A 16,884-nucleotide genomic window follows, 5' to 3' on the forward strand; every position below is an offset into this window, starting at 1 on the left:
CAGCTATCCATACAGAAACAGAGCAAACAGTGAACCCAGTCAGGATCTGGGACATCTCTCCCTCCCTACACTGGCCCATTTCAGCCATCTACAGCCGTCTGTCTGTACATTCCACAAGGGTCTGGGACAATCAGCACAAACCCACCCAGTCATTAGCACATTCAGACAATTAGCGTGGTTACCAGGCTCACCATCATTAACAGCCCTTAATTGCTGTGGACATGAGAAACAGCCGGGGCGCCAGTTGTTGTTCCTGCTGTAATCCCTGGGGACAGACAGACACCCTAACGTTCTCAGTCTCTGGGCTGTTTAATTAGTGGGCCAGGATCATGGGCCAGGATGGGCCAGGATCAGCAGGTCTCCTACTTAACTGGAACCATTATCAACAAGGCACAGCGCTAATTTATGATTTATGGACCAACTGTTATCACTGGAAAGCTGCTTGCTATTTATTGGCAGGCAGTGTAAGGGTAATAGCTGCTTACTATTGGAAGAGAGCTATTGACCTGAAATTCTCCAGTTGTTACCAAACAGATCACTATGATAATACATTTGCACCAGGTGTTAAATGGAGCTTAAAAAATTAAGCGATGAAACAACACAATATAATTAATAGTATAGGTACACATTTCAAATGCATCATTTTTTGTATTTTTAAACTGAGCCCAGTGGTGGATTATATTCTGGTGACAACTCGTTGCTTTGGCTACCAAGCAGCAATGGCAGCACAATAAAACACACCCACACAATGAGGATAAATTCTAGTAAGGAGGTATTCCATCTGGCTCACATGTCTCCACTCATCAGGTAACCACAGTTCAGAAGAACTAGAAACTGGTAGGTCCAGTCAAATACTCTCACTTCCGCTGTGCTATACCTGTCTACCAAATACCATAAATATTTGATCATGGTATACCGTATGTTGCCATGGTCTACTTTACAGCACTTTATATGCAGTATCATCCAGAGTTTCAGTTGTGAAATCTAGAGTATCAAAGGTGAATGAAGCAATAATGACTTTGATTTGGGTTGTTGAAATCAATTGCACAGACAGACTTGAAGGCTGCATTCAGTTTCCAAGTGGAGAATGATCTCTATGGAGAGTTCAAACTGTCATACTCTACATGAAAAAGCCCCCAGGCACTTGTCATGTCTTTGAGAGAGCAGCCCCTTCGGGTAAAGGTAGGAGAAACACAGAGGAGAGTGTAGAACAGCTCTCGTATCCAGGTGTTGGGTTCCAGACTGTTGCTCACTGCTCAAACACGCATGGTGCCAGCAGTGTTCAACAGACAAGCAGATTAAAGTCAATTAGCCTCATCTCGCTGTGCATTCTTCTTTGTTAACCGTCACTTCAAACTACGTAATTGTGAATGTGTGTGTGAGACCTGCTAAAACAGGTCGGTGAAATCATCTACAGTTTAGTATAGGTAAGCATAGTAAGATTACTCTAACACACCCTTGGGTGAGTCTTGGGTTTCATGCGTGTGTCGCTAAACCACAATTATGGCAGGGTTGCTCTATTCTGATTATGCGCTTTAAAGACAAGTCTTGCTGGCTGGCACAGAGAAGATGCCAGGCCTGGATATGAACATGTATGTACCATACTCAGCTCACACTCTTCACCTTTCACCTGGTTATTGCAGAACAAGGTTATACCCAGGCCTGAACTTTAGGAAACACACACCATCCACTGTTGTGGTTGCAGCGGAATGCTCTGTGTATGATTCACACTTTACAAATCTCTTGCTTCTGGCCATTTAGCTCTGTGAACTTCAATAGCTTTTGTGAGTGCTCTTGTCTGGCTGATGGCTATGCCCTATAATGTTTCCAAGCACACTCCTTTTCGTGAGGAGGAATGTGGTTGATAGGACACCTGTCCTGCTGCCTGCCCGGTCACACACCCACTGAATAGACAGAGGAATGCCATGGAAAGCCTCTCCCCATGTTAAATGATGTGGAATAACATTCTCACACTAACCACACACAGTGATTTGATCAAGTAAAACTGCCATCACTAAGGTGATGACAATAACAGATGCGATATTAAAAGAATGGGGTGTTGTTGAAGGAAGATGAGTGACTGAGACGTTCCTAGGTTGTGAGACTACTATTATCGCCTAAGAATGAGCTGCAGGTTCCTCACACTTAAAAGGAAAAAGTGACAGGTTAAATGTATACGCTAATATATCTCTCTAATAAATTAGCTCTGGAATTTCATTGATTTCAATGTAATCATAAATTGAACCTGTTATGAAAGGGACTTAATTATTAGATCAAATATGTTCTTTATATCTTGTCATCAAAACTGTGGCAATAGTGTCAAAACAACAGCAGCTATTGTTACGGTTGTTACTACTAGGTACATTAGCCATGGTTATGTCAGTGGTGTGGCTTCAGAAAGAACTGGCTCCACTTATCTCTCAACAGCATCATCTGAGGATCATGTTACTGGTGTTAGCACTACGCAGATTCAGACAGACTCCCCACTTCGCACAGCAATCAGGCCACCTTACCACATCCCCTACACGGGCCATTAAGCCTTCTGATCCACTGAGGGAGACACAGGAAAGTTTACCACTGCTTTATCATGTTCATCACATGCAAGTTTTCAAAATTGTTTTGCAATGATGTGTCTCCGCAGCCCATTCAAACTCTAAAGCCATCTCAGGCAATGGTCCCAATGGTCACACACTGAGCAGAGCAGCCTACTAAGCATATACCATCAGGCATTATCCACGGACGTTGATTTTTGGTCCGTCTATAATTGGCTTAGATTTGACCTGGGCTGGGGCGGCCTTCATGTCAACATCCACAAACCCAAAACATAGACATCTATAATTGGTTCAGATTTAGTCCGGTCTGGCCTTGATTTGGACTCAACACAGACATCTATGATTTGTTCAGATTTGATCAGGTCCGGACAAAATCTGAACCAGATTTGGTCCAGTCCGTGCTAGCCTTAATTTGGCCCCAAAAAAGCCGCCTTTTGATTGGTTCAGATTTGGTCTGGTCTGACCTTGATTTGGCTCAAATATAGACATCCTATAATTGGTCCAGTAGGGTGTTTGCCTTTCACGCCATGACCCGGATTTGTCATCCGCTACATTGGTGTCAGAAATGGGACGGCAGCCATGACCGTGAAACATCATGACTGCCCACTAAGCATTTACTAACAGCGCATTCAAGATTTTTTGGGGGGGTGCAGTCCGGACACAAGACGTCTCTTCGACGTCCGGCAAAAACATCTTCCAGCCTTTCATTGAGCGCTTGAAATGGACGTGATGTCAACATCTGGAAAATACCTCTAAAAGACGTATTTTCAATGTTATTTTTCTTACTGGGAGACCTCTTACAGAGAACAGGAACTGTGCTATTAAAAGGAGGCAGACAGACAGACCGTCTATGAATTTATATTGAACTGAAACTAGATGTGAAAAGGACTCAACATGAGGCAGTCATCCAGTGACACGCATCCGTCTCAGCAAAGACAGACACTGAGAAAACCACAAAGCTATCAGAAACAAGAAAACAAGCAACAGTGAAGCTTTCCTCATACAAACTCCACCAGATTGTATCTGAGTGTAACTTCCTGCAGAACAGCATACCAGTTAATGTTTCTCCTTGTGATTCAGAGAAAAAGCCCTATGCAATAGAGCATATAACGAACTGAGTAAGGGCTCAGGAGAAAACGTCCTTATTCAAACCATACAAATAATATAGAGGCATGGTTAGCATTTTGAAAAACCAAGAGGAATAGCCAAACAAATAAAATGTTTCCACAAAGTCGCGAGCAGCTAAATTCGTTTCAGTCTGCGGATTGTTTGTGGTGCCACGGCCCTGCACACCCAGAACAGCAGAGTCATCAGGAAACAGACACAATTGAAAACGAGAGTGGGGGGGGGGTACAGCAGGCACATGGAAGGTTGCAGAGAACAAAAACAATGGAGGTACTGGTACAGTGCAGCACAATTGGCAGTCAGGGGGTGGGGGGTATGCGGTGGCGGGTATGGGGTGGCGGGTATGGGGTGGCGGGTATGGGGCCGGGATCTGAATGGTGCTTGGGCTGTAAGCAACACGTGAGTCCTGGGAAACACATCCAGCTTTTTCCCGCAGATTCAAAATACCAAATAATAGTCTGCACATTACAGGTTCAATCCAAGTTGTCTGAATGGCTTGGTTTGGGCACATTAGAGGTGAAACATTCCTGAGATGCTGGCTTGAACTTGAGCCACATGGTCGTTCCACAAAAAATAAAAATAAAATTTCACCCTTATTTAACCAGGTACGCTAGTTGAGAACAAGTTTTCATTTACAACTGCGACCTGGCCAAAATAATGCAAAGCAGTGCGACAAAAACAACAACACAGAGTTACACATAAACAAACGTACAGTCAATAACACAATAGAAAAATCTATGTACAGTGTGTACAAATGTAGAAGAGTAGGGAGGTATAGCAATAAATAGGCCATGGAGGCAAAATAATTACAATTTAGCATTAACACTGGAGTGATAGAGATACTGGGGTGTAAAAGAGCAAGATGATAAGTAACAATATGGGGATGAAGTAGTTGGTGTGCTATTTACAGATTGGCTGTGTTACAGGTACAGTGATCGGTAAGCTGCTATGACAGCTGATGCTTAAAGTTACAGGGAGATATAAGACTCCAGCTTCAGTGATTTTTGCAATTCGTTCCAGTCATTGGCAGCAGAGAACTGGAAGGAAAGGTGGCCAAAGTGTTGGCTTTGGGGGTGACCAGTGAAATATACCTGCTGGAGTGCGTGCTTTGCTATGGTGACCAGTGAGCTGAGATATGGTGGGGCTTTACCTAGCATAGACTTATAGATGACCTGGATCCAGTTGGTTTGGCGACGAATGTGTAGTGAGGGCCAGCAACTGAGAGCATACAGGTCGCAGTGGTGGGTAGTATATGGGGCTTTGGTGGCAAAACGGATGGCACGGTGATAGGCTACATCCAGTTTGCTGAGTAGAGTGTTGGAGGCTATTTTGTAAATGATATCGCTGAAGTCAAGGATCGGTAGGATAGTCAGTTTTATGAGGGTATGTTTAGCAGCATGAGTGAAGGAGGCTTGGTTGCGAAATAGGAAGCCCATTCTAGATTTAATTTTGGAAATGAGTGCCTTGTGTCCCTTTGATATTTCAAGTAGAAATTGTGCACAAATATTGCACTTTAAAAGCCTGTTATATTACATGAAGTTCCCTTTAATATAGATCACATAAAAATTCAATACATGTGATTTTTAATATGAATAAAGACTTGCTAAAGTGCCAAAATTCAGCTTTTTGACATGTGCCTCTGCGCATCCTCATTTATCCAAGTTTTCACCATCATGGTAAAGCCCTCACCGGAAGCCCCACCTTCCACAGGTGATAAGCCCGAGGCACAGATTAATTCCTTCAATTCAGTACCAGTCTTCACCAAGCTGGCGGCGCAGGGCTGAACAGGTGTTGTAACTTGTTTTGCTCATTCAGCCGAGCAGTAGTTATAATCATAACTGTACGTTCCCTTTCAGTCTATGAAATCACGCCCCATGCCGACCCCAGCGGACACCGAATGAAATGACACACCACCCAGAGTTCGAACCTGACAGGAAAACCTGCGGTACCCGGGTATTGCGCAATCTACGCACTGCCTAACGACCCTGTCCTGCCCCAGCCGTAAGCACACTGTGGGCTACACTGGGGCCAGTGACATCCAAGCTGATAAAACATCACAAAAGTGTGTGGTGATGCCCAAATCGCAGCAGCACAAATATATCCTACAGGCAACCCTTTAAACGAATTGCAAAAATCGCTGAAGTTGGAGACTTTTATTTCCCTCACCAACTTTAAACATCTACTATCTGAGCAGCTAACCGATCGCTGCAGCTGTACATAGTCCATCTGTAAACAGCCCACCCAATTTACCTACCTCATCCCCTTACTGTTTTTATTTATTTACTTTTCTGCTCTTTTGCACACCAGTATCTCTACTTGCACATGATCATCTGATGATTTATCACTCCAGTGTTAATCTGCTAAATTGTAATTATTCGCTCCTATGGCCTATTTATTGCCTACCTCCTCATGCCTTTTGCACACAATGTATATAGACTCATTTTTTCCCCCTACTGTGTTATTGACTTGTTTATTGTTTACTCCATGTGTAACTCTGTGTTGTTGTCTGTTCACACTGCTATGCTTTATCTTGGCCAGGTCGCAGTTGTAAATGAGAACTTGTTCTCAACTAGCCTACCTGGTTAAATAAAGGTGAAATAAAAAATAAATAAATAAAAACAATGCCCAAGACACTGCCAGAACCCTGCTGAAGTGGGCGTGTACACCGTTAGGTCATTCCTGCCCTTTTCTGCCATATGCCAGTGGGAGAGACGCTGCTTAAAAAGCGCTCTACCACAAGCAGAATTAGCAAAACAGTCAAGAAGTTGATCACACAAACAGACACCCCTGGTCTGCTCAATGTAAATGCGTAATGCTTGTACCGGACACAGTGAATGTAACCTCCGCTGCTCCTCTGAAGGAGGAGGAGACAAAAAGGGGAAAATCTCAAAAGCTAGAGACCTGTAGGACATAGTCATGACCTTAGGGGTGAAGACCGTATTAGGACACAATGTCACCTTAGAGTCGCCAAGGGCGAACTTTATACAGGAGGAGTGAACAGATAACGCGTGGAGATCTCTAATGCGTTTAGCTGAAGCCAAAGTCATAAGCAAAGCGGTCTTGTAGGAGAGGATCTTCAGATCCACCGACTCCATTAGTTCAAAGGGGGCCTCAAACAGCACATTCAAAACCAAAGCCAGATCCCAAATGGGCACAAAAGGTTTAGAAACTGGCCTGAGACGGCACACAACTTTTAAAAAACACACCTCCAGGGGATGAGCCCCTGAAGTGGCACCATCAATTCCCACTGAAATATCTGCCATATACACCTCCAGGGTGGAAAATGAATGACCCTGCTCGAAAACCCCCTGTAGGAACATTAAAATGTCCACCAGAGAGCTCTGAAAAGGAACAATTACTTTACTTTGGCACCAAAACTCAAATGCCCTCCACTTCAGTAGACCCATTGCAATCAGATTGGACCTTTCAGGGGCCAAGCCCACAGATTCCAAATCTCCGGCTGAGGGTGCCAGACCTGCCCGTGCTCCTGGGTCAGCAGGTCCCCAACTATAAGGTCCCCAACTATAAGATGAGAGACAGAGAGCCGCACGGATCAAGGACGCACGGATCAAGGACAAGCCCTTTCGAAGTACCCTCCCCAGCATGGACTGAATCAGCTCCACAGGGGGAAATGCGTAAAGAAGGGTCTGAGGCCACTGGTGCACGAGAGCATCCATCCCAACGCAGCACTCAGGTCCCTTATCAAGAAAAACAGCTGGCATTGTGCATTTCTCGCGATGTGTAAAGATCTACGTCGGCCTTGCCAAACATTTCCCATATCTAGGAGACCACTTAGGGGTGCAACCTCCACTCCCGAGAGCAGGCCCCACCCTGGATAGCAGAGCTGCACCCGTGTTGGGAACGCACTCCACTGAGATGGAGTCAAACAGAGACTTAACATGGGAAACCAGCATGGATGTGTGTAACACCACCTGCTCCCTCGACTCGGCCAGGTAGTCCATTATCCTGAGCCCCAGACACTTCATAGGTGCCAAAACCGCCTCCACAACTTTCTGTGAGAGGGATATATGGCCACATGAAAGTACATGTACATCAGGTTGATGGAGGGGAACCAATCACCCGGGCGCACTGATTGTAACAACCGGCTGTACATGAGCATTCTGAATTTCTAGACCCTGATCTGCTTGTTTAGGGCACAAGGTCTAAAATGGGATGCAAAGTCCCGCCCCTTTTGGGAACCAGGAAATACTGGCTGTACCAACCATCCTGGGCCTCTGACTGCACAGACTCCAGGGCCGAGCCAAACAACCCCGTAGGAGAAATCGGCTACAACAGCCTGTCTCTCTCCGGCACCTGCAACAAAGTGAACCAAAGTCAGCCCCCATGCTTCTCCCGAGCTCTGAGACGATGCAACGGGACATGCAAGAGACGGAATCAGCCGTAGCACGAATCTCATCTAGGAGCTCTGCGTGGGGCTCCACAGAATCGTGGCCAGGTCAGCTAACAGCTCAGTGTGGTAAACCTGCAGCATTGTGACTGTGTTCAGGGACCGGGCCGCCACCCCCTGGGCCCAGTACACCGAAGGAGACGCGATATCAGACAGCTCTCTACCGCCATGCTGGGAGGATAGCTCAATGGGATTGAACCACGAGCCCAGATCCAACCCCGTATCCTGCAATTCAGACTCCGCCAAGGTACAGGCACCCAGGAGAGGAAAGTCAAACTCAGTCCCACACGCCTCTTGAGAGAGCTTGTACACAGCAGGCGATAGTGGTCGCACAAGCTGGTTCGATCCAGGGCTGCCTGAGCATGCACCCAGCCAAAAACATACAAGACAACACTCATGAAGGTACAGGTACAACCCTAAATCTATAAACATGGGCACCCTCATAGACATTATCCTGACCAACTTGCCCTCCATATACACCTTTGCTGTTTTCATTTAGGATCTGAGCGATCACTGCCTCATTGCCTGCATCCGCTATGGGTCCGCGGTCAAACTACCACCCCTCATCACTGTCAAACGCTCCCTAAAACACTTCTGCGAGCAGGCCTTTCTAATCGACCTGGCCCGGGTATCCTGGAAGGATATTGACCTCATCCCGTCAGTCGAGGATGCCTGGTCGTTCTTTAAAAGTAATTTCCTTAAATAAGCATGCCCCTTTTAAAAAAAATGGAACTAAGAACAGATATAGCCCTTGGTTCACTCCAGACCTGACTGCCCTCGACCAGCACAAAAACATCCTGTGGCGGACTGCACTAGCATCGAATAGTCCCAGCGTTTTGCAACTTTTCAGGGAAGTCAGGAACCAATACACGCAGTCAGTCAGGAAAGCAAAGGCTAGCTTTTTCAAACAGAAATTTGCATCCTGTAGCTCTAACTCCAAAAAGTTTTGGGACACTGTAAAGTCCATGGAGAATGAGAACACCTCCTCCCAGCTGCCCACTGCACTGAGGCTAGGTAACACTGTCACCACCGATAAATCTACGATAATCGAGAATTTCAATAAGCATTTCTCTACGGCTGGCCATGCTTTCCTCCTGGCTACCCCTACCCCGGCCAACAGCTCCGCACCCCCCGCAGCTACTTGCCCAAGCCACCCCAGCTTCTCCTTCACCCAAATCCAGATAGCAGATGTTCTGAAAGAGCTCCAAAACCTGGACCCGTACAAATCAGCTGGGCTAGACAATCTGGACCCTCTCTTTCTAAAATTATCCGCCACCATTGTTGCAACCCCTATTACCAGTCTGTTCAACCTCTTTCGTATCGTCTGACATCCCTAAAGATTGGAAAGCTGCCGCGGTCATCCGCCTCTTCAAAGGGAGTGACACTCTAGACCCAAACTGTTATAGACCTATATCCATCCTGCCCTGCCTTTCTAAAGTCTTCGAAAGCCAAGTTAATAAACAGATCACTGACAATTTCGAATCTGTACCTTCTCCGCTGTGCAATCCGGTTTTTGAGCTGGTCACGGGTACACCTCAGCCACGCTCAAGGTACTAAACGATATCATAACCGCCATCGATAAAAGACAGTACTGTGCAGCCGTCTTCATCGACCTGGCCAAGCCTTTCGACTCTGTCAATCACCGTATTCTTATCGGCAGACTCAACAGCCTTGGCTTCTCAAATGACTGCCTCGCCTGGTTCACCAACTACTTCTCAGACAGAGTTCAGTGTGTCAAATCGTAGGGCCTGTTATCCGGGCCTCTGGCAGTCTCTATGGGGTACCAAAGGGTTCAATTCTCGGGCCGACTCTTTTCTCTGTATATATCAACGATGTCGCTCTTGCTGCGGGGGATTCCCTGATCCACCTCTATGCAGACAACACCATTCTGTATACATCTGGCCCTTCTTTGGACACTGTGTTAACTAACCTCCAAATGAGCTTCAATGCCATACAACACTCCTTCCGTGGCCTCCAACTGCTCTTAAACACTAGTAAAACCAAATGCATGCTTTTCAACCATTCGCTGCCCGCACCCGCCCACCCGACTAGCATCACCACTCTGGACGGTTCTGACTTAGAATATGTGGACAACTACAAATACCTAGGTGTCTGGCTAGACTGAAAACTCTCCTTCCAGACTCATATTAAACATCTACAATCCAAAATTAAATCTAGAATCGGCTTCCTATTTTGCAACCATGCCTCCTTCACTCACACCACCAAACATACCCTCGTAAAACTGACTATCCTACCGATCCTCGACTTCGGCAATGTCATTTACAAAATAGCTTCCAATACTCTACTCAGCAAACTGGATGCAGTCTATCACATTGCCATCCGTTTTGTCACCAAAGCCCCTTAAACCACCCACCACTGAGACCTGTATGCTCTAGTCGGCTGGCCCTCGCTACATATTCGTCGCCAGACCCACTGGCTCCACGTCATCTATAAGTCTATGCTAGGTAAAGCTCTACCTTATCTCAGCTCACTGGTCACGATAACAACACCCACCCGTAGCATGCGCTCCAGCAGGTATATCTCACTGGTCATCCCCAAAGGCAACACCTTCTTTGGCCGCCTTTCCTTCCAGTTCTCAACTGCCAATGATTGGAACGAATTGCAAAAAACGCTGAAGCTGGAGACTTATATTTCCCTCACTAACTTTAAACATCAGCTATCTGAGCAGCTAACCGATCGCTGCAGCTGTACATAGCCCATCTGTAAATAGCCCACCCAATCTACCTACCTCATCCCCAAATTGTTTTTATTTACTTTTCTGCACTTTTGCATACCAGTGTTTCTACTTGCACATCACCATCTGCTCATCTATCACTCCAGTGTTAATTTGCTAAATTGTAATTACTTCACTACTATGACCTATTTATTGCCTTACCTCCTCATGCCATTTGCACACACTGTATATAGACATTTTTTTCTATTGTGTTATTGACTGTACGCTTGTTTATTCCATGTTTAACTCTGTGTTGTTGTTTGTGTCGGACTGTTTTGCTTTATCTTGGCCAGGTCGCAGTTGTAAATGAGAACTTGTTCTCAACTAGCTAACCTAGTTAAATAAAGGTGAAATAAAAAAATGTAAATAAATAAAAATGAATATTATTCAAAGATATGGTGAAACCGCATGACTGTGGGCAAGGTTGTGAACTCGAACCCCGGCTTAACAGCCTTCATTCGTGCTAGTCATCTTACTTACAATCAGTTAGAGTGGCTAAACAGGCAAACGAATAACTAACACATTTGTAGGGAACTTCACAAAAATAGTAACCAAACTTTACCACACAACGTCCAGAAGGATGAACATGCCCTCCTTAAGTGGGACATTTAAGTTGGAGTAAAGCCTGGCACATTTTGCATTCCAATGTTTGTTTTTGAAGAAATGTGTGAATTCTTCTGCCCAGCTCGAGGTGAAGAGTGGAAGAATTGAATGAATGTATCCGTGCCTCGGGTTTATCACCTGTGGAAGGCAGGGCTTTCAGTGATGCACGCTGTTCACTCGCCTTGTCAGGCATGATTCTAATATTCTTCAGTAGAGGGCACTAGCATGCAAACTCCCTCATAGCTGTGTTGTTCCTAGTTGACCGACTGAAAAGGGCACCCTGTCCCACATTTTAAACGGAAATTTCTAAACATTTCAACTTCATCTCCAGCACCACCTCAACATATGTGAAAATGGTGCGTTTCTATGTTTTGTAGTAAAAATTATAGAGAAAGATAAGTGTTTCCATGACATCATAAACCAATTAGTCGGCAATAAGTAAGGCAAATAGTAGACACATCACATAATGCACATTGATGATGTCATTGGAAACACTTATCTTTGTCTTTTTTATTACAAAACATAGAAACGCACCATTTTCATATATGTTGATGTTTTGCTGGAGATGATGAATATAATTGTGAAATTTCCCTTTAATGTCAACCCTGTTACATGAACTGAACTCTCATTATTATTCAAAAGAAACATTGAACATCTAATAGTTAAAAGTTTAAAAGCAGATGAGCTGGTTCTACTCTTTCTGGCCATGTTCTGGTGTTTTGTGGTGGAAAACTGAGCGGGTCGAGCGTTACACGTCAACCCTGTTACAAGTCAAATCAAAGTGTATTTGTCACATGCGCCGAATACAACAGGTGTAGACCTTACAGTGAAATGCTTACTTACAAGCCCTAACCAACAGTGCAAAAAAGGTATTAGGTGAACAATAGACAAGTAAAGAAGTAAAATGACAGAAAATAACAGCAGCAATGCTATATACAGGTGGTACCGGTACTGAGTCAATGTGCGGGGGCACCGGTTAGTCGGGCTAATTGAGGTAATATGTACATGTAGGTATAGTTAAAGTGACTATGCATAGATGATAAACAGAGAGTAGCAGCAGCGTAAAAGTGGGGTTGGCGGGGGGGGGGGGCGCTCCGGTACCTCTTGCCATGCGGTAGCAGAGAGAACAGTCTATGACTGGGGTGGCTGGGGTCTTTGACAATTTGTAGGGCCTTCCTCTGACACCGCCTGGTGTAGAGGTCCTGGATGGCAGGCAGCTTAGCCCCAGTGATGTACTGGGTCGTACGCACTACTCTGTAGTGCCTTGCGGTCGTAGGCCAAGCAGTTGCCGTACCAGGCAGTGATGCAACCAGTCAGGATGCTCTCGATGTTGCAGCTGTAGAACCTTGGATCCTCAGCTGAGGATCTGAGGACTCATGCCAAATCTTTTCAGTCTCCTGAGGGGGAATAGGTTTTGTTGTGCCCTCTTCACAACTGTCTTGGTGTGTTTGGACCATTCTAGTTTGTTGGTGATGTGGACACCGAGGAACTTAAAGCTCTCAACCTGCTCCACTACAGCCCCGTTGATGAGAATGGCGGCGTGCTTGGTCCTCCTTTTCCTGTAGTCCACTATCATCTCCTTTGTCTTGATTACGTTGAGGGATAGGTTGTTATTCTAGCACCACGCAGCTAGGTCTCTGACCTCCTCCCTATAGGCTGTCTCGTCGTTGTCGTTGTTGTGTCATCTGCAAACTAAATGGTGTTGGAGTCGTGCCTGGCCATGCAGTCGTGGGTGAACAGGGAGTACGGGAGGGGACTGAGTACGCACCCCTGAGGGGTTCCAGTGTTGAGGATCAGCGTGTGTTGCTACCTACCCTCACCACCTGGGGGCGGCCCGTCAGTAATTCCAGGATCCAGTTGCAGAGGGAGGTGTTTTGTCCCAGGATACATAGCTTAGTGATGAGCTGAGGGCACTATGATGTTGAACGCTGAGTTGTAGTCAATGAATAGCATTCTCACGTAGGTGTTCCTTTTGTCCAGGTGGAATAAAAGATAGACAGGCTAGAAATGTTTTTACAAATTATAATATTTTGTGAAGCTTGCGTTCAATTGCTCCTCCCTGTTGCACATAACAAATTCCCCGGGTCACAACGGGATTTATGGATCATTAAACATGAAGTCTTCAACCCTGTTACGATCAACCCTGTTACTTTATTTGTCACTTAAAGCTGCAATATGTAACTTTTTGGGCGACCCGACCAAATTCACATAGAAATGTGAGTTATAGATATGTCATGCTCAGCAAGCAAGTGTAAGAAACAGTATCTCTGTTCTATGTGCGCTAGTTCTATGCTTCCCGTTCTTAAGTTTCGTTTTTGCGTGTTGTACGTTCAGTTTTGTACACTGGGTTCAAATAGCAGAAAACATCATATATTTTTGGTTATGGAAAATATATTTCACAGCGGTTTAAATGGAACAATGATTATCTACACAATAACTGCTTTTTTTGTCACATAAACTGAAATTCGGTGAACTATTCAAATTTCAGCAACCAGGAAATGGCGGAGTGATTTCTGCATATTGCATCTTTAATAGGCAATTACTATAGTATTTTTTTTTTTACTTAACTTATGTTTTTATTAAGTTGAACAATTGCTGTTTATTAAAATTAGGTTAAATAAAAAGTATATTTTTTCACCAAATTACATTACTCAAAAGGCACCTAATTAGTGTAATGACCCCACAATGGCCCATATCTTTCAGGAGGCTTCACCAGTGAAAACCCCACTTTAAGGGGAGGAGTGAACAGTCACAAATTACAGCTAGTCAGTTAACAATTATGTTAATGTCACATAAACACAGACCTGTTTGTCTGGAATTTCACCTGGCCTGGAAATCCACAAATCATATTGACTATGTTCCATGTGAATGTTTTGAGCAGCCAAGCCTTTAGTTCACAGAGATGCCTGTAGAAGTAAAGGATGCTGACTGTGTGAAGCGTGGGATCTTAAGTTAAAGTTAATTTCCCTTCGTAATCATCAGTCAACATGGAAGTACATTATGCTACATTGAACACATACTGTATCAAGCATCCATCCTGATCATACTTTACCAAGCATCCATCATGATCCTACTGTACCAAGCATCCATCATGATCCTACTGTACCAAGCATCCATCATGATCTTACTGTACCAAGCATCCATCATGATCATACTGTACCAAGGATCCATCATGATCCTACTGTACCAAGCATCCATCATGATCCTACTGTACCAAGCATCCATCATGATCTTACTGTACCAAGCATCCATCATGATCCTACTGTACCAAGCATCCATCATGATCCTACTGTACCAAGCATCCATCATGATCATACTGCATCCACAGTTTCACCCACCTAAATGTGTTTCCATGCCATAATGAAATATAATGATGTTGGTGGCAACTATTCCTCCTGGCAAACCAACTGATGAGGGTCTAAGACAGAGGCAAGGCTGTTATGAGTTTGGGTATAAATCCAAGATACACAAAACAAAATTGTTCCTGTTCAGATGGCTAGGGGCAACTAAAAGTAGCAATCAAGTGAATAATTACATCAACCAGGGTGTACAGACAATTTGACAGCATCACCAAGAACCCTTGTATCCAATGTTCATAGGTATAGGCCTTTAAAAATTGCAGAAATTCAAATACATTTTTTTAATTGTTTGAGTAAATAATGTGAATTACCACATAATTGAATGAAATGAATATTATTAGCGTGAACTTACAGGTAAATGGGAGACTCACAGAAGTAGCCTATAGCAATTACCTAAACCTTACCTAAATCAATGCAGTTGATCAGCAATCAGTAAAAGTCGAATTGTGTCCGTACACCTGCAGATCCAACAACGGTGCTCTCCTGAAGAATATCTCAAGTGAAAAACTCATAGGCGACAGCACCAAAATACCCGAAAAGAGCGCAGGACCAGAAACACTCCACCCTTTGCGCGCGAGTCGCTTCCAAAAATACAGCAGAATGAAGTTAATGTTTCCTTCTTTCTGCTCCCAAAACGCCCACAGGAATCTCATATGCTTCTAAGAGCGATTCGTGCTGCTATGTTATTAGATCAAATGCTCTGGCCACCTGAACTGCACTTCTATTGCTGGGGACTACTGGATAAAGAACCAATATGAAATCACCTGTGGACACCCGCTCTGAGGAATGAGCTCACAGTGACACGTGCTGTTATCAAAATAATGGCATGGGCGTGTCGGGATACAGGGAGGGTGGGCGATAATTGAGATATTACAGAATGGCAGTAGGGCCTTGCAAGTGTGTCTTAGTGCGCCATCTGCAGACAAAAAATTGCATTAGAAAATGTAACTGATCAATGATAGGGACCACAACTACAGACAATGGGCCTAAATGCCTACAGGATGGGCTGGTGTAATTGTCAGAGGTTTATGATTAAATTCGAAGCCTGATTAAACAATGAAGGATTGTTGTAGGCTAGTACATGGGTGAGGCCTGGGTGAGGATGGTAAAGCAGGTATCTAGCTCTGTGAATAGATGGGAAGCAGCAGGCTTTGTGTCAAAGGGCCTCCCGGGTGGCGCAGTGGTCTAGGGCACTGCATCGCAGTGCTAGCTGGCCACCAGAGTCTCTGGGTTCGCGCCCAGTTTGGGCTGGGTTCGCGCCCTGGCTCTGTCGCAGCCGGCCGCAACCGGGAGGTCCGTGGGGCGACGCACAATTGGCATAGCGTCGTCCGGGTTAGGGAGGGTTTGGCCGGTAGGGATATCCTTGTCTCAGTATGTAAAAATGTAATAAAAATGTATGCACTCTACTGTAAGTCGCTCTGGATAAGAGCGTCTGCTAAATGACTAAAATGTAAATGTAAATGTAAAGGGTACTGTGTCTCAGTACCAAGGGAGGTGATAAGAAGGCCAAGTCACAGGAGGCTAGATGATTTGCAATTGGTGTGGGATTTATTGAATAGCCTAAAGGTGCAGAGAGTAATCACAACTGCATTCATGTCATCAAGATCCAAGAAAAAAATAAGAAAATACACTTTGGCTTAGTGTCATTTCACACTTAAGCCGATTTATTTAGCTACTATTTAAATCAGCCCAAACTTGACATGACGTGTCTGACTCCAATGGCTGAAACCAACTTGTTGAAAATTTGGTTTAATTATACTTTCCTGTGTATATATTGTCTCAAATCCATAACCACAAAAAGACCAACCACGCAGCCAACCGGTAGAGTAAGTTCAAATGTACAGTACCAGTCAAAAGTTTGGACACATCTACTCATTCTACATTGTAGAATAATAGTGAAGACATCAAAACTATGAACTAGCACTTATGGAATCATATAGTAAACAAAATGTGTTAAACAAATCAAAATATATTTTATATTTCAATTTCTTCAAAGTAGCCACCCTTTGCCTTGATGACAGCTTTGCACACTCTTGGCATTCTCTCAACCAGCTTCATGAGGTAGTCACCTGGAATGTATTTCAATTAACATGTGTGCCTTGT

General features: G+C 44.5%; 1 protein-coding gene across 1 annotated transcript in view; it reads right to left on the minus strand.

The window, feature by feature from the left end:
• LOC120019954 (PDZ and LIM domain protein 2-like) overlaps window positions 1-15,551 on the minus strand; it is a 55,623-nt gene extending 40,072 nt beyond the window's left edge. Inside the window, exon 1 of the mRNA XM_038963400.1 lies at window positions 15,186-15,551. The gene's annotated coding sequence lies outside the window, so the exon portion shown is untranslated. The remainder of the gene's footprint in view (window positions 1-15,185) is intronic.
• Between the last annotated feature and the right edge of the window lie 1,333 nt (window positions 15,552-16,884).

Source organism: Salvelinus namaycush, chromosome 1, assembly GCF_016432855.1.
Source record: "Salvelinus namaycush isolate Seneca chromosome 1, SaNama_1.0, whole genome shotgun sequence".
Classification (NCBI taxonomy): Eukaryota; Metazoa; Chordata; class Actinopteri; order Salmoniformes; family Salmonidae; genus Salvelinus; species Salvelinus namaycush.